Source organism: Cervus canadensis, chromosome 18, assembly GCF_019320065.1.
Source record: "Cervus canadensis isolate Bull #8, Minnesota chromosome 18, ASM1932006v1, whole genome shotgun sequence".
Classification (NCBI taxonomy): domain Eukaryota; kingdom Metazoa; phylum Chordata; class Mammalia; order Artiodactyla; family Cervidae; genus Cervus; species Cervus canadensis.
Window position 1 is genome coordinate 2,961,886 of NC_057403.1, and position 18,263 is coordinate 2,980,148.

The following is an 18,263-nucleotide window of genomic DNA, read 5'->3' on the forward strand; positions in this document are numbered from 1 at the left end:
TTCCAGCTTTTTTTTTTTTTTTTAATGGCATGAACCAAGTGGGCTATAAGTAAAACAGCATTTCACAAATAGCTTTTCTTATCCACAGTTAACTTACATTTAATGTCTTCAAATAGTTTCATGAGGCCTCTAAAGGGTGGTATTTTTTTTAATTATTTAAGTACAGTTGATTTATAACATTGTGTTAATTTCTGCTGTACAGTAAAGTGATTCAGTTATACATATATATTCTTTTTCATATTCTTTTCCATTATGGCTTATCATAGGATATTGAGTATATATTCCTGTGTTATATAGTAGGACTAAAGGGTGGTATTTTTAACTTTCCCCCACCCTGGGGTCATCCATGTCTCTCTTTTCCAAAGAAGACATGGCATTGCCCATCACCATTAACCCTAAAAGGGCAAAGGTTATAGTGCAAAGGACAAAGTACAATTACACATCCATATCAGAGCTACTCACTTTCAAATTGTAACTACTCACTGAAAAACTCTTCTCTCCTACAAGAAAAATTCCATTGTATGTCATAGTCATCTAGTATATTCTCATGAGAATGGTTCAAGTGGGAAGTCCCTATTAATTCAAAGATGAAGACATGGTGACATCTAAACACTTCTCAGACAGGAGTTGAAAAGATAATCCTAACTAGAGGTTGCATTAAGGTAGTGTCTTCTTCCAAAAAATATTGAGCAAATTCTTGATGTGTTTCAAGAAAGTTTAGTACTACTGATAATGTTTAAAACTTAGAAGCTCTCCCTTCCGGCTTAAAGAATGTGGGAAGAGCGTTGTTGTATGACAGAAACCAATGCAACACTGTAAAGCAATTTTCCTCCAAATGAAAAGTAAATTAAAAAAAAAAGAAATGTGGAAATGGTTAGAATCAGATATAACACATAATCAGGGTCACAGAGTCTATAATACTGAAACTGGAATGCAGCCAAGTATCCCAGCCCAATAAGTCAAGATTCTGCCAATTAGATTATACTGTGTAGTAACCAGCCTCACAAGTGCACCTGACTTCCATTCTTTCATGTTTCAAAGACATTAAAGCTTAAAAACCACCCACAAGCACTCTTACCATGAAGTCCACATGGACATAGATGATGGGTAGGTAGACAGATAGCAAGCAATCATTTGACAAAAATAATATTTAGATATCACTTTGAATGTATAATCTCTGAAAATTAAATTGCTTATACAGATTCTAAAATAAGTGTACCTCCTTCAGTTGCTATATTTTAGTGAAATTCAAAGACAAGCCTGTTTCACTTCTCCAATAAAAATAGATTTGAATTATTTTTTTTCATATTTCTGAGCATCCCCATTTTAAAGATGACAATACTTGGGACACAGAAAAGTTAAATTCCATTTGTCAAGTTGAAACAGCAATGGGCTAATAAAGAAAGAAATGTGCTCTTGCAATTTTTACATTATATTTTGGAGATAAGGCTCCATAGATAAGAAAGAAAAGCATTCCTTAATGATATTCATATTATTCCCCATCTACTTATGTTATTTTGTGTTACATCAGGAATCAACTAATCATATTTTATGCATGAATTCATTTAGAAAGAAACAATGCATGGAAAACATGGTCCCTACTGCTAACAGAATATGAATATAGTATAATAACATTTTCACTTAATGATATAGAAGAATTAAGAAGATTCCATTTAATATTTCTTTGAAATGCATTCCATTTGCTTAAAATATCAGTAAATACATCCATGAGGACTTTATGATGGAACTTTTTTTTCCTCTGCGTATTTGTGAGGGCCAGGTATCCTGCTGATTAAAATCAATATAGATGAGTCTTCTAACAGACTGGGAATTGCAATTCACATGAGGTTGAGGCGAACTGTTCAAATATAATATATAATAAAGAATTAAAGAAGAGAGGGAGGGAGCAAAAGAAGGAAAGAAGAAGTAGTTTCCTCGTTGTTGTTTTTTTTTTTTAATAAATTCTCTGCAAGGGAAAGGTACAGATACCGAGTTACACATGCAAGACTTCCATAATTAGAGCATTTTTCTCAATAAAATATAACTTCCCATCACAGAGTTTAAAAACATTATTGATGCAAGTCTAGCCTTAGAAGTGTTCTGAATTTTCATAAGTCCATATCATTTAAAAAGTGATTTTGAGGGAGGAATAAATGCTTTGTGGAACATGAACAAAAATGACTTCCTAAAAAAGGGAAAAGCTGTGTCTAAGAAAAAACTTGGGACAATTTATGAAATTTCTGTAGAGAAAACTGAGGTAGATTGTCACAATATTGGACTTTAGATATACTTGTATCCCTCCCTCCCCTTTACTGAAAATATTCTAGAAAAGAAAAAAAAAGGCACAGTGTTGTTAATTGTTAATGCATTAAATCAATGTTGACTGAGCACTAATTCCATGCTGCACCCTCAACCAACCATCATCCTAGCATTTGTAGCTGTCTTGGACAAGCAGGGTAGGGAAGGAAACTGTTTGAAGGTTCCAAATACAAGTGTTATTCTTTTATGATGGTGTCCAAAGAGATACAGAAAAATCACTTCTATGCATTTCCTCCTCCTAATAGAACTTTACAAAAAACAAGACTTCTAAAGTCAAGAAGGTGGATGATATTTGTGATAGGGAATAGCACATGACATTTAAAACTCAGGCAATAAAAGCTTGGGACATGAGAGAAAAAGGAAGCAGCTTTGGCCCCGATGCTCTGCCATGAAGAGGTGATGGAGATTTCGTTCACAGCAATGTATGGGAGAAGCAGCTAAATGGCATCCATTGAACTTATTTCTTTTCTGACCTTTTGAAGTTGCCAGGTTCAACTAATTTTCTTCTCCTGGTTACATCTGAAGGCAGGTTCCAGAGGCAGGAACCAACAGGGCAGTTGAGATACATTGTACACATCACATCATCAGCAACTTTGCATGGGATTCAGATCAGAGCAGACTAATGGCTCTTTGGTTAATTAAGCCCCACGACATCAGTGGATGGCCTCAGACCATCAAAATGTTATTCTGTTCCACAGTATACATTTATGAGATTCTGTTAAAAAAAAATTCTTCCCACACCACAGACAGATGTGTTTGCTTTAAAAGACTAGTCAATATATGAATCCAAGAAGCTAAGGGGGCAAGTCAAATCATTGAAAGCAGATGAAAGGGCAAAGGGAATAGGATAAGAATCTCCTATTTGAACCAATAAATGAGTTCGTTATCTAGGGACATTTTCAGGTTTTCTGTAAGTAAGCTCTGTGTGTGTGTGTGTGTGTGTGTGTAAGTAACACCTAATACAGAGCAAAGGGATCAGCCTTGGTTTAATTCTATGCTCTGTAGGAGGTATACAATACACCAAAGGCAGAAGCCTTTCCCAAACTAAAAAGCAAAGTTAGTCCATTTCACCTGTGCATGCCAACAGTGTTGAAAACAGAAAAACTGCATTTCCCCCACACCTTGCTTCTCTGAATAATGTTGTAAAAAATACAGAATTACGGGAACTAGTATGGACAGCACCATTGAGCAGAATAGTTTTGAAAAAGTCTTGGGACCTTAGTTTGCATCTATAATTTAAAGGCTAGCCTGTTTTGCTTCTTCCTTGATTTGTCAGACACAAAACTTTGCTGATGGAGTAGGAAAGAATGGTTGGCAATACAAGCTGAATGTCCTTTTATCCATGACAAGCTTTCTTTTGTGCATGTCAACTTTGCTCAGATTGGAATGTTGATAAAATTGTAAGGTATACTACCTTAATAGAAAAATAATGAAGAGTGTTAATTCTGTCTTTAGAGAATTAGTTACTTCTAATGACAAAGTTACTTCTGAACAGTTGCCGATCAAGTGTGGATTCTAACTTTTCTGTCTGTGCTTGATCCTTTTTCCTCACCCATAAACAGAAAGGATCTGCAAGAGGAAAGCCCTGAGGTACAGTTTCCTGAATAGAATCATTACACCCTCATTCTTTGGAGTTTTCTTGCTTTGTTCCAAGAATCAGGTGCTCCCCGCTAACCAGAAGCATCAGACCTTAAATCTGTTCAGTTTACAAAGAAATGTTGCATCATGAGTTATGTTTATATAACAGCCTTTACAAAATGCCTTCTCAAGTGGTCTCCTACATCCTGCAGAGCATGTTTCACAGATTGTTTTGCTGTTTTTTGTTTGTTTGTTTGTTTTTTAACTTTGAGCGTACTGCTATTGGCTACTTCTACTGTGTTCAGTGCTAAATTAAGCGGTAACTTTAGATGAATATTGTCTTGACCAGAGTGCAGCATATAATGCCCACATAAAGTTATTTTTTCAGGGTTAAGACTTCCTTCTTTATCCAGCTGATACATGTACCAATGGAGCTGCTACTCCAGCGAGGGTTGCTATAAAACTGTTCTTCAGCTAAATTTTTAACACCTTCAGGAGCTCAAGAAATATATCTTGGACACCCACAACGCAGCCAAAATATGTTAGGTGTCTTGGGTGGAGAGATTCCTTCATCTGGAGTCTTGAGAGTTTTAAGAGACTATAGGTTATAAGGCAGAAGAACTGATTTTTAAATAGTAATTGGAAAACAGAAGATCCAGGTTGAAGGGGGCAACAGTTAAAAAGTTTGCATGACAGCATTGCAGGACACATCTCAGAGAACATTATTCAGTGTCTCTGAAATATCGGGCTTGTCTGTGATGGCTATGGGATATCTGGGTGCCCATGTGGATGCCGTGGGGAACAGAATGAAAAGCACAAACTGCCACAGAGCATCCCTGAATGAAACAATCCCCAGGGCTGCTGCGGAGCCTCCTCTCTGTTTTCAGAATAGATTTTCTCAACTCCAAGCCCTCTTCAGAGTCCGGGGGGGGAGGGGGGGGGGGGAGGAATATATACATATATATATATCAAAGGTGATTTAAAATCCTGCGACTGCTCCAGCATGAAATGACTATGCAATTGGGGGGCTTCCAAACTGCTGAAGCAGATTTACAGAATATTATTAGTAGTATTATTATTTAATAAGAGGGAGAGCCCTAGAATTTCTTTCAGCCAAAGAGCCCAGGGAAGTGGAAAAACATGTCTGGACAGGGTGATTATGGAGAACTCCCTTTGAGGGATTAAAAAAAAGGAACCCTCAGAGAACATCCTCTAAAGGCCTCTTGGTTAAAAGAATCTCTTACACACACACACACACACACACACACACACACACACACACACACACACACGATAAAACCCCTGCAAAACCAGACACGACTGATGAAAAGCAAAAGCCAGGCAGAAATTTCAGTTGTGTTTGCCATGAACGACAGGGCTCATTTTGCATGCAGTGAGGTACAGCGACCAGGTTGAATGGATGGAAAATCCCACTCTCGAATCTTACATAAATATCTCCTTCCCGCACATAGTTTTCTAGTTGAAAAGCTCCTATAATGAAGCCAGAGGTGACAACCGAGGGAGGGTTGTTAACCGCTGAGATGGCTGTCAGGAGTGCTGTAAAGAGGGCCGGTGCTTCCTGGGGGCCCCACCCGCCCCCTACCCCGTGCCTCCGATGGGTTTCGCGGTGGTACCCATTCGAGAGGGCAGGGCCAGAGCACCTTCTCCTGAGTCCCAGTTCCCATTCTCGGCCCACAGATACTGTGAAGCCAGTAAAAAAAAAAAAAAAAACAGCCGGCTGATCGGCTGAGCAGCTCCGGCGCGCTAAGGGCATGGTCGGATCTTGCCTCTTAGAGAGGAAACTCTGCGGAATCTTCAGGAAAGGGTGGTAAAGTTGAAAGGACCCCTTCTCCCTTGCCTGATTATCAGCTCTATCCTTTAACTGGAGCTGAAGTGGGCAGCTGCCAGGGTGGTTTTCCATCACTGACTAATGTGCGTTTGCAACAATAAACAACTAATGTTGTTTGATTTCTTACATGTAGCAGCCCAAGCAAACTGCTGCCATCTCGGCTCGGGGAGATGAACGGCTCGTCCCGGACGTGCCGCCGGCTCTGGGCCTGCGGGGAAGGGTCTCGGGATCATGAAACTTTGAGGTTTCTGCCAGATTGGATGGGGAAGGCTCTGGTCTTGCGGAGAGGGAAAAGCACTGTAAACTGTGGATACCTGTTGGCATCCTCGTTGGCGGCGGCAGCTTTTCACTGGCTCCCAGGCTTGGCTGGAGCCTGAGAGAACGGGGATCAAGTCCCATATGAACCTGTTACGCGCTGCCAGAATCCAGACAAGAATCCGCTTTTCCTCGGGTCCCGCGAGGGGCGCAGCCCGCCCCCCGCCCCCCCACCCCCAAGGGTTCGCGGATGGGGAGGAGTGAGCTGTCAGAAAGCGCGGCTCCGGGCTCTGGCGGCGCTGGAGAGAGTCCGAGGGAGTCCCCGGCTCAGCTCAGGGGGCCTCTGTGAGCACAGTCTGGCGGGCTCAGAGAGGACACTGCTTGGGGGTCTTGGGCTGCGAGGCCGCATCTCGGCGTCCACAGAGCCGCGGGGCCGCTGGGGAGCCCGGCAAGTTTGCAACCGGCGCCGCGCTTCCCGGGGCTGGAGGAGCCACTTGTGGGAAAGCCGTGAGCTGGGGCTCTCGCAGCTGAGTCGTGGCCCGCTGCCCCACTGCGGGGGTCGCCCCCCGTGTCCTCGGGATTGGGGCGGTGCAGCAAGCCAGCCAGAGGGCACCCTCACCACCACCAGCCCGCTCCCCTTCGCCTCCTTTCTGCTCCGGCCGGCACTTGCCTCTCAGCCGGCGGCGGGTGCTTCCCATTCAGCGCACGGACCCCGCAGTGAAGGCGCGCGGCTGCAGCGGCGCCTGCCTGTGTCGCGAGGCGGCGAGATCGCCAGGCGACCGCAAGAAAGGGAGCCCGGCAGGAAAGCTGGAAGGGCACAGCCTGCTTGCTTCTCCCCGGGATCTGCTGTCAGAGCAGGTTGCAAAAATGGTCAGGTAAAACCCTGAGATGATCCCATCAGCTGCGCATAGCAGGAAAGAAGATACAGCTTAGCCCCACACTGGGGCAGCGAACCCACATGCACCATTCGAATGGAAGGAGGCGCGCAGGGTGCCGGAAGGGGCAGGGGGATTCTTTAAAAAAAAAAAAAAAAAGGTCCCTTCTGGGTCCTCGGGGCATGGATTAAAACGAGGGGTTTGGGTGGAGGATCACTCACTCTTGCGGGGCTCCGCGCGGGCGAATTTCAAGCCTCTTGGTTCACTAATGGCTGGAGGGGTTCGAGGTCGGCTCCCGAGGGCGGTGAACAGCGAGCGGTCCCCGCGCGCTAGGCAGGCGCCTCCGGATGGCGTTCATGCCTCTCGGAGCTGCGGGGCTTGGTGCGGAGACGCGGGGCGGGCGCGCCGGGCTCTGAGTGTCCGCAGCCCAAAGTGCAGCTTCGCTGGGTGGACGCTACCGTCCGTGCACGAACCGGCGACAGCAGATGAGCTTCGGGGAAGCAGGGAGATTCCAAATAGATCCACTAATTCTGGGCTGAGTGCTCCGGCGTGCAAGCCCGCCTGCCTGCCAAATGTAACTGTGAAGTGATGTGGAAAAGTGAGTCGGGTGCCTCCCCTGACGGATCTCATTGGGCAGAGCGCAGAGGCAGGTCTACCACTTGGAAATTCGTGTAAGCGGGCCCCCTCCCCGCCCCCTCCCTTCCTCCCCCCACCCGCGCTCTGGCGCGCTCGCTCCTCGGTTCTCGCCCGCTACCAAGTGGGCGCACAACTTTTCGCTCCTCGCTCTCGAGCGCGCCCCGCGCGTCTCCGCCTCCGGAGCCACCCGGGGAAGATGCGCCCTTCCGTGCGGTGCGCGCGGCCCGCGGAGGGCCAGGCTCCAGGGGAAAAGGGCTGGCAGACTACAAAAGGATGCGGACGAGTGTACCCGCGAGCTTTCTCTCTGAGTCTTCCCGGAGCTCTGGGGCTAGCGAGATCTTGAAAAGCGTCCCAGTGAACCACGGCTGTTTTCCTTGGGAAGAAGAGGACGCGACAGGGCAAAGGGGTGCGCGTGGGCGGCGTGTCTGCTCTTTAAGCCAAGATCCTCAGGCAGACCGAATGGGGTGTCGGTGGGACCAATGCCTGCTGCTCAGACGCTGTGGTTTAGAGGCACTGTGTCGCGGTCCTCTGGGTGGTGCGCATTCCTCATATCCCCAGGTTTTTACTTCTTCAGGGAGATGGGATGAGGAAGCGCAGACGGGCAGACGCAAGGGGCGCGTAAGTAGGTGTGAAAAAAGCAGAACTTGCTTGGGAAATAAAAGGAGAGACTGCTAGGTCTTCTCAATGTGCCCTTGCCTGCAAATCTCTCGGGCCTCAGACTTCTAGCTCCTTTGCTTCCGCCACGAGATGCGCTTTCGAGTCCTTTGATGGACTCCACTCAGACGTTGAGAATTGCCCACCATGGAGGAGAGCCCATGCAAGAGAAGGAATCATGAATCAGGAGGTCCAGATTTCTTTTCTTCTCATCAGTGAGGCAAATACGTAGAAATAAGCAGCTATTTTTAATAAAATTTGTGAAAATTACTATGAGCTAATCCTTATTCCTTTGTTTAACTCCCCTCTACAGAACACTTAGTCCATTCTCTGTGCACTAAAGCTGAACTTTGAGGAAGGGTTTTACTACCCCGGAACAGAGTCAGGAACGGAAGAAGAAAGAAAGGGTATGGAGAACCAGACAAGAGGTCCGTCCGTAAAGCTTGTACTGTCTGACTTCAATTAATTAGAGTGAGGAAAATGAGAAAATAGACACAATATGCTTATAATATTTATGCAAATTTGACACTTTTGTGTCTGTTGCATCTACCATCCCATTGTGAGATGTTGAAAAGAATGCTGACTATAGGTCTAGTGTCTGTTTCACATACTAGCTGATACAGGGAAGAAACTGAATTATTTCAGAGCAGGGAGAAGTGAAGAGAAGCAGGGGGTATTTTCCCACGAGACAGTCACTAAGTAACTGATCTCGTCTCAGACTCTGTCTGTTTACAGGGTATTCAGAAATTGGCTAATTTTGTCTTGGGAAAAGGAACAGTAGTCATGCCTCAGTCATATTATAACTGCCGCTGGACTGGACAGTCCCAAGTGGAGAGAGAAACAGATCACATCTTGGACGATGCTTAATTTTCACATTCATTTTCACTTTGAACAAATGCTCTGAACCTTTCCTTAGGGTACCTTCTTACATCTATGAGAATTAAAGCAAAGGTTATGTGTTACTGAAGCCTGGGAATTGCTCCTAGTAACAAAGTCACCTCAAAAGCAAGCTAGCGTGTTACAGCTAAACAGTATCCTCAAATCTCATCTTCTTAATGGTAAAATAAAACTATTTTAATGACAAAGTGAAGAAAGTCAGAATCCAATGGCTTTAGTTACCTTGGGTTAGAATGAGTTTATTCTGACTCACATCATCCATGTTTATTCTCAGAGCAGTTAAATACACTGTCCTAGCTGACTTTTGGCCATCTAGATTTCAAGGTAGCTCCCTCTATATATATATTGCTCATCTCTACCCAAAGCACTGCAGTAGGAATTTCCTATAATTTTCTCTTGATTCTTAGGAGAGGCCGGGATGATTAAGCAGTGTGAAAGAGGATTAGGATAATGTTAAAAAGCCCTATAAGGATATTTCTAAAATAATCAGGGAGGCTGAAAGACAAGGCATTTGCCTCTTTAACAATTCCACCCCCTCTTAATAGGATGCGGTGCAATGTCACAGTGGTGAGAACCTAACTCCTTAAGATAGTTTTCTTTCAACGTCCTCTTCAGAGTGACAGCCTTCTAGCAGGAAGAGGACTGTAACACAGGCTTTGTAGGATGGCCACTAAAACTGCATGTGTCCTGGAGTATTTTGGAGGAGGAAGGGTGGGGAGTTATCTGATAGGGCAGCAGTATAATCAGAGAAGCAGTGGATGTTCTGGGAATAGGAGAGGGAAGACAGCATTCAGAATAACCCTGGCTGACTGATGCTAGTGTAGGAAGAGGCAGAATGTCTCCAGCCTGTGTTTCAGTGACAGGCAGACAGTTCTGCACAGGAGTCTCTGCAGTTGAATGAGATGGAGGGTAACTCCATCGAGTAAAAGGCACTTTTGTTTTTCATGAGGAATGGGACTTTTCTTCTAATTTTGAGTAAAAATGACAGTTAACCAAGGGACTGATTAGTTGGAGGGGGGAAGAATCTGATGGCTTCTTCGGCCCCTGCCGGAAGTGGGAGGGAGAGAGAGGAAGACTCCAGCCTCTACAGTTGGAGCAGGAAATGGCAGAATGGAACATATCTACTACTGTTGGAGATAAAATTCAAATTTTTCATCTTTTCCTTCTTCACTACATGATAAAGGAAAAAAAAAACTAAAATTAACTTAAAAATGTGTTTATCATGGTATGATTACTGAGAGCTTTCAGATTATTGGATTGCTTTTACATTTAGATTAACTAAGTAATTCGTTCATGGGATACCTCTTAAAGGTAAGGCTGAGGAGTGTGGATTCCATGAATGAAAGGATTTTACAATGTGATACCTACCAAGGGTATTTCAAAATAAGGTTTAAAATAAAAAGCTGAAGAATGTGAAATATGAAGGAGGCAAAAAATTACACCAATTAGTATGTGATCTTTTCTAGGAATCCAGAGAACTTTTCTCACATTTCATCTTATGGAATTCCAATTAAAAATCTGAAGATGACTGTGTCTTTTTTTTTTTTTGGAGAGGGTGCATATTTTATTCTCAGTAGTGTATTTTCCTGAGAAACATATTTTATATATATAATATAAAAAGATATAGCAACTGCCATTAGGTAAAAAAATAATTTTTCTTTTGAAATTTTAGTTTGACTACCAATATTTGAGCCTACGTCATAAGAATGGAAAGATTAGGAAAACTGTTTTAAATTCAAATGTTTAAATACATTAGAAAAGTTTCCTTTTTCTTTTTTTTTTTTTTAAGTTTAAGGGTTTGTTTAAACTAGGAAACCAAAATCATGAAAAGATGTGATGATGCTCAAGTTAAGAAAATGTGAGCATCTATAGTGGTTCTCAAACTGTGATCTCAGGCTGAGGTGCTGCCTCTCCATCTTCAGGGCACTTGTTAGAAATGCGAACATACCTGCCCTGGACCTGGGTGGGGCTCAGCAAGCTGCCTTTTATCAAATACCCCAGGGAATTCTGTGACTTGCTAAAGTTTGAGAACTACTGCCTTAGGCTATTCTTTTCTCAGACGGTCTATAAAAAGAAGAGAAGAATAAAAGTAAAGTAGGGTATTATATGAATACTTCTTGTCTTCATCCTGGAATATTCTAAGAATACAATCCTAAAGAAAAAGAAAAGTGTATGCACACTAAATTTATCGTGGGCTTGCTTCACCAATGTTTATTGCAGGATTTGAAAAACTAAACTGATTTCTCTAGAAGTGATTATGGATCCGTGGGGTACAGTCATCACTGGACTGTATTCAGAGATGTGATGCTCTACATTTCTTGACTGCTGGTTTTAGCTACCCTGACATTAGACCTGGATCTCTTAATATTGACTGTAACTACTAATCTTGAACTTGCTATTATATTTTCAGTAAATGAAGGTATAAACACTTTGTGAAAACTACATCTGTGCTGAGAGCATTTTGGAGAAGTTTTTCAAAATGGCATTATCTCGCATCGTCCCAGGTGCTAGAAAAGAGATAAGCTCCAATTCGGCTTCTAAACAGAAACTGACTTGTGGGGGGTGGGGGGAGCGGCAGTAGATAGATTTAAAGGGCCTGGTACAAAGCTATCAAATAAGCCAGCCCAGGTTTGGTGGACTACACACATTTTCATTTGTTGTTTCATTGTGGATTTTGGTTTTTAGTTTTCCTGAACAGTGAACAGCAGCTAGATTCAGATTCCAGATCCCTCTTGTTTAACATGGGAACCAAGAAGAAAAAAATTAAAATCATTCACCATGCACTAAAAAGAAGAGAAATGGAGGGAGTTTTCCTTCCAAAATCCCCTACCCCACACTATTAGTCCCCAGATACAACTAATTTGGTATATCAGATTGCTTTGGCTATTAAAACATAATATTAAATTTAACTGACCTTACGTCTGATTTAGAAGATGACCATCACTTGGAATCTGCACACTTATACTAATGCATTAGTACACATGTATAAAGGAAAACGAATGTAAGAGGGGGAGGCACATCAGCATTACTTACTGTGTCTAAAATGGGGTTTATCATTCTGGTTACTTGTTATCAAGTTGGTTACTGGACAAGACACTACTACATATGCATTCGACAAATGTCCCAAGAAGTTGAAAGGGAATTACATTACTGAGAACATGAACATGATTTCTTTATTAGTCAAAGCTGCATAAAACTATCTAAAGATTTTTTGTTTGCTTGTTCATTTATCAAAGTCATGCTGCCTGGAAGGAAAAAAATTGCACAGGCTTTCAAGTGGCCATCTCCTTCCTGCCTGCACAGACAACTGGCCCTAGCTGAGCGATGTCGAAGGTTTTTTTTTTTTTTCCTCCCGCCTCAAGCGCCCTCTAGTGTGCAATATCTGCGTAGGTTGCTATATAGAGGAAGGTGGAGAGAGAAAAGAAATCTACCAATCGCTGCCCTAATTCCTGAATTGCTCCGCTTTTCTTTTTCTCCTTCCTCAGAGGGGTCATTTCCACCGAAGTGTTTGGCAAAACAAAAGAGGTGCTTTGCTTTTGCGTGAAAAACAAATCACTCATTTACTAAACTGGGAAACAAATGCTAATCCTTTCTCAGGGGTTTCTTTTGAACATTCATCATAATTTTCCAGAAGTTTCATACACTCTAGTAATCAGGCAAATAAAAGTAGGTAAGTTGCTCCCTAGGAAGAAATTCCATTTTGTTCCTAACACACTGCAGCCTGGCTATAAGACATCTGATGCAAATTGATTAACCTCTCCGTGGGTTTTTCAGTTTGTGTCTCCATAAAAGTGCATAATACTTCTCTCTTGCCTCAGGGGGGTGGTATGAGGCCTAATTGAGGTTTATAAAACAATTTCAGCTCCTCAGATACAATTTGATGTACAGTTGAACTCGTCTTTCATCTTGCCTCTGCTAACAGGGTTTCAAATTCTGTTTGGTGGTCCAGAGGGAAACTGTGATCAGGATCTGTATTTTCACAAACATGTCGTTAAAACAACTCTATTGTAAATAGTGGCTTTGCTCAGGAGACTCAGAATGGTAGGAGATGGGGAAGAATATTTGGAGAAGAAAAATGTACTTGCTTTTGCAAACACTGTCTGTGAATAAATATAGCTAAATAGTAAGGCAGAATTCCTACAAGACATACATTTGGGCAAGTCTCCCTAAATTTTAAAACAAGCTAACAATAACAGAAGGTAGTTCTACTCACCCAAACACCACCCACTCAACACTTAGTCTCCCAGAGAGAAGCAGACACCTGTAAACAGACTATTGGCATCTGTTCAGATGGTGGGGTGTCCAAACACCTGTTATGCAACTCGAGATTTTATTTACTAATGATATGGTTATTATACATCACTGTGTTTTACCAATACCCTTATAGCTATGATATTTTACCAGGTAGGAAAAGAAGGAAGCAAGCTAGCATGTAACATACACATTAACTCTTTTACATGCAGTCTTCCTTTAATAATTAAGATACTATGAATGGAGAGGATATTGTTGGTATCCTTTCATTTGAACCAGTCCTAATGAGATGGATGAAGCTGGAGCCCATTATGCAGAGTGAAGTAAGCCAGAAAGATAAAGAACATTACAGCATACTAACACATATATATGGAATTTAGAAAGGTGATAACGATAACCCTATATGCAAAACAGAAAAAGAGAAACAGAAATACAGAACAGACTTTTGAACTCTGTGGGAGAATGTGAGGGTGGGATATTTCAAAAGAACAGCATGTATACTATCTATGGTGAAACAGATCACCAACCCAGGTGGGATGCATGAGACAAGTGCTCCGGCCTGGTGCACTGGGAAGACCCAGAGGAATCGGGTGGAGAGGGAAGTGGGAGGGGGGATCGGGATTGGGAATACATGTAAATCCATGGCTGATTCATATCAATGTATGACAAAACCCACTGGGAAAAAAAAAATAATAATAATAAAAAAAAAATAAATAAATAAAATAAAATAAATAAATAAATAAAGTCTGAGAAAACTGAGGCTCCGAGACATGAAGATTTACCCAAGATTACTCAGTTAATAAGTTAAAAAATCAATTCAAACCTAGGGTTTCCAACATCAAATATAATCTAGTACTACCTTTCCATATTGAAGTACTAGTAACTATTATAAGCTACTTTCAAAATACTGCACATTATTTTTCTGACTGCAGAAGGGACCTACACAGTGCAATACAAGATGAACTAAATATTATGTATTCCTGAGACGAATCAAAATCCTTAATTAATTGCATGTGGTTTTGAAAATACAGATCCCAGATTCCATGGTTAACCAACTAAATCAAAGTCTCCAAGGGGAATGTATATTTTCAAAAAGCAAACATGGTGATTCTGATTCAACATAACAAACATTCTGGAGACCATTTGAAAATAATGAAACCAAGTGTATTCAAGGTCCCATTGAGCTCCTCAGTACTGGAGTCCTAGACAAAGGCACTCTGGTGCTATTACTATTTAGATATGTATAGCCCTTCATATGTTCCTGAGCATGTCGGCTTTCTTACTTGATCCTTGCAATAATCTTGTGAGGTGAGAAGAAGATACATTATTTCCTCCGTTTTATAGAGTTACAACTTTTAGAACTAAAAGGGCCCTTAGAGATAATCTAGTTCAACCTCTTCATTTTACAGGAAGAAAAAAAACTGGGAAAGTCTTCTGACTCCTAAGCCTGAAGATACATAACCATGCTTTTGAAAAAAGGCCTGGCCAGATCCCAGGTCACTGGATTCAAACATCCCTTTAAAGGATACATCAGGTTGTCACTTGTCCCTGAAAATATGGCCCAGGGAAAAATCATTAAGCTAATAACTTGATTAGTCTTCCAGATGTAAAGTCAGAAGACTGGGGAAAAAACAAACAGCAACAGAAAACATAGTTTAGACCCAAATTAATGCAGACTAGCATAAGTCTACTGACATTTTCTGGTGAGATTACATTTACTCTTTTCTCCTAGTATCTGCTCAGTCTAATAATATGTCTTGTCTTGGTTGAATTATTTCAGTACCCTGGAGTTTGTTCACTAATGTAGCCCCAGAGGCTGCTTCAAAGCAGATCGTGTGTGCAGTAGATTTTTGGAGTGAGAATTATTGTGGAATCAGAGAATGATAACAGCATAAGAAAAAAAACATAACTGTGCTCCCATGTGGTCTGATGTACCCTAGAAGCTTCTCTGGTATCTTCTGGTAGAAAACCCAGACAGAAACGACTCATTTTAAATGGAGATATGTAAGACCCGACTCCTGCATCCTCTGAAAGCAGAGGAGAGCAAATGCATGGAGCCTGTTGAATTTTTTCTCACTTTTCTTTTTTGCATAAAGATATTCCGGCTTTCTTCCCTAAATGATCTCATTGTGCCTGAGCCGGCACAATGCCTTATTTTACACCAGGTTGTTTGCTGGTTGTCCAAAGCCCTCCTACCGCCACTACATAAGGCATATTGTCACTTTTCTGGAATAGACAGTGATAACAAATGACATTAGCATTTGTAGTGGGTATTCTTTCTGTTGAATGTTTAATATCTGCTAGGCACTATAGGGAGTGTTTGGCATAGGTTATCTCATTTATTCTCTACAATAACCTCCCGATTTTTCAGATGAAGAAATTGTCAAGGGAAACATATTTTCTTCTCTCAATTACAATTAGACTTTTGCTCTCCTTTTTACCATCACTTTATATCACAGTCTCTGTCCTTTGTGGACCAGCCAAACTAAATGTTTCTTGGGCCTTTGAAAATGTTAACTCCCTGATCTGGGGGTATAAGAGGTGTGACACCTGAAAGAAAAAGCAAGATATATAGATGTTTCTGGGGTCATATAGCTATGGTCAATTGTCACAGTATTGGTGCTGTAAATCAGACAGCTAACTGGTTAATTAAAGTTTGATAACCTTTCTGAGTCTTCATTTGCCTTTGTGTATAAGTTATTATTTCTATTAGGATCAAACCTGAAGCTCCAATACTTTGGCCACCTGATGTGAAGAGACAACTCGTTGGGAAAGACCCTGATGCTGGGAAAGGTGGAAGGCAAAAGGAGAAGAGGGCGGCAGAGAATGAGATGGTTAGATAACATTATCAACTCAATGGGCGTGAATTTGAGAAATCTCCAGGAGATGGTAAAGGACAGGAAAGCTGGGCGTGGTGCAGTCCATGGGGTCACAGAGCTGGACATGACATAACAAATGGACAAAAGCAGCAAGAGAGTATTATATGCTTTATGGAATGCTTAACGCAAAAGGTTGTTCAATTAACAGATGCAGTGAAAGAAAAAAATCTGGTTTCTAATATATATGTTAGTTTCCTCTCAAGTGAGTCTACCTATAAAAGCAGATAGCCAGAAAACAGATTCTTCTGAGACCCCTATAGTTAGACTGCTCCTTTTCACTGTGTAATCCTGTCTCCTGGCTACCCAGGGCATTCAATCAGATCTCAGTCAGCCCTTTAAATGGTATCATCCTCTGTTTTCCAACACATCTGAGCTCTAGGCAAACAAGACTTCATTTTTCTCCAAGATACCATTTTCTAAACAATTTATACACTGTACACACAACTGTATTTCTTTTTGAGAATTAAAATTGTATGTTTTTTTTCCTTATTTTGTCTTCCCTGAACTCCACTTTGATCAGTAAGGCAGCTATTGTTAAAAGCAGGCCTGTCTTAATCTTATGATCTGGTAAAAAAAAAAATATATATGGATTGATATTTTGCATTTAATGATCTAAATTATGGGATCTTGAGGCATAAATGAGAGAAAGGGAGGGTGCTCAAATTTACAGACAGGAAGGGAATTCCCTGGTGGCACAGTGGTTAAAACTTTGTGCTTCAAGTGCAGGGAACACGGGTTCGATTCCTGCTCAGGGAGCTAAGATACCGCATGCCACATGTTGAAGCCAAGGGGGGGAAAAAATACAGACAGGGAAAAGGACTGGCCACTAGGTTTCTTACTAATTTCAGAATATTTGGTAGGTAAGTCCTTGGCCAGTTGAGGACTTCAGAAAAGCACCCTGTAAACAGTGGGTCAGCCCCGTACTCATTTCCCTATGAATGAACTAGGCAGGAGGTTTTTCATTTATCCAGTTATTTGGAAGCCGTCAACCTTGGAGATTAGAGCCTGACCAGCTTTATGAATGGGTAGGTCTCAGGGGAAGAAATCTGGACAGAAACCCCTGAATTGGGCCTGAATAAGGGAGTCTGGCTCTTCTGAGCACTTGCCTGGAATCTGAATTTGCATAGCAAGAACACTGATTTTTTTATATACAGACTGTGCACCTTTTTGGAAATGCATTGTTATAATGCTGCTGATAATTATAGAGGATCCTAAGCCCCCACTGGAGACATGCCTTGGAAATGCCACTAGGCTTGGCTCTATACTCTGGGGATGCAATTAGCATCTGCTTGTTGAACAGACTCTGAAATGATATTCTCCCTCTCTTAGGATACCTATCTGTGATTAGTGGCCATCTTATCTGCCCAGATGGAGCACGGGTATCACTTAAACTCTAAATCTTCACTCACGTCACCACTTATATACTTCTGCTGCTCCTTGCACGTATTTGCAGTATAAGGCTGAATGCACTATTCTTTCATTTAATGTTTATTTGCCTACCACCCTCACTAGATTGATTCTGAACTGTTTGAGAAGCAAGGACTATATTGTCTATACCTGAGTATTCCAAACCTAGTCCAAAGCCTGATGCATAGTTGATGGTCAGGAATTACATTATTTAAGATAAACACGTGAATATGACTGTAAAGATAACTATGGGATTATAGTCACCAGTTGGCAAGAAATACACCCAGATTTGGAGTTAGAAAAAATCAGATGGCCCAGCAGATTGGTGCGGGGAGCTCGATGAGGATAACAGATTTCACTGGAAAAGAGAGAGGGAGGAAAGAGGATCCCAACACAAAGTGAAAAGAAATAAAACCAGGAAACTCAATCTCTTAGAGCAGAAATAAAACAGTGAAGCTAGACTAAAGGGCTGAACAATTGAAAAAAATTAAAAATTCAACAAACTGACACAATTAAGAGTGAACACCAGGAAACAATTCAGATCCCAAGTGGTGAGTTGTACGAGTAGCAGCTAATGCTCCAGGAGATAGTGAAGGACAGGGAAGCGTGGCCTGCTGCAGTCCATGGGGTCACAAAGAGTTGCTAATGTCCTTTGTGTCTGAC

General features: G+C 41.9%; 1 protein-coding gene across 1 annotated transcript in view; it reads right to left on the reverse strand.

The window, feature by feature from the left end:
• The window catches only part of CDH8 (cadherin 8), a 390,892-nt gene extending 383,039 nt beyond the window's left edge, over window positions 1-7,853 (reverse strand). The window contains exon 1 of the mRNA XM_043437761.1: window positions 7,098-7,853. The gene's annotated coding sequence lies outside the window, so the exon portion shown is untranslated. The remainder of the gene's footprint in view (window positions 1-7,097) is intronic.
• Between the last annotated feature and the right edge of the window lie 10,410 nt (window positions 7,854-18,263).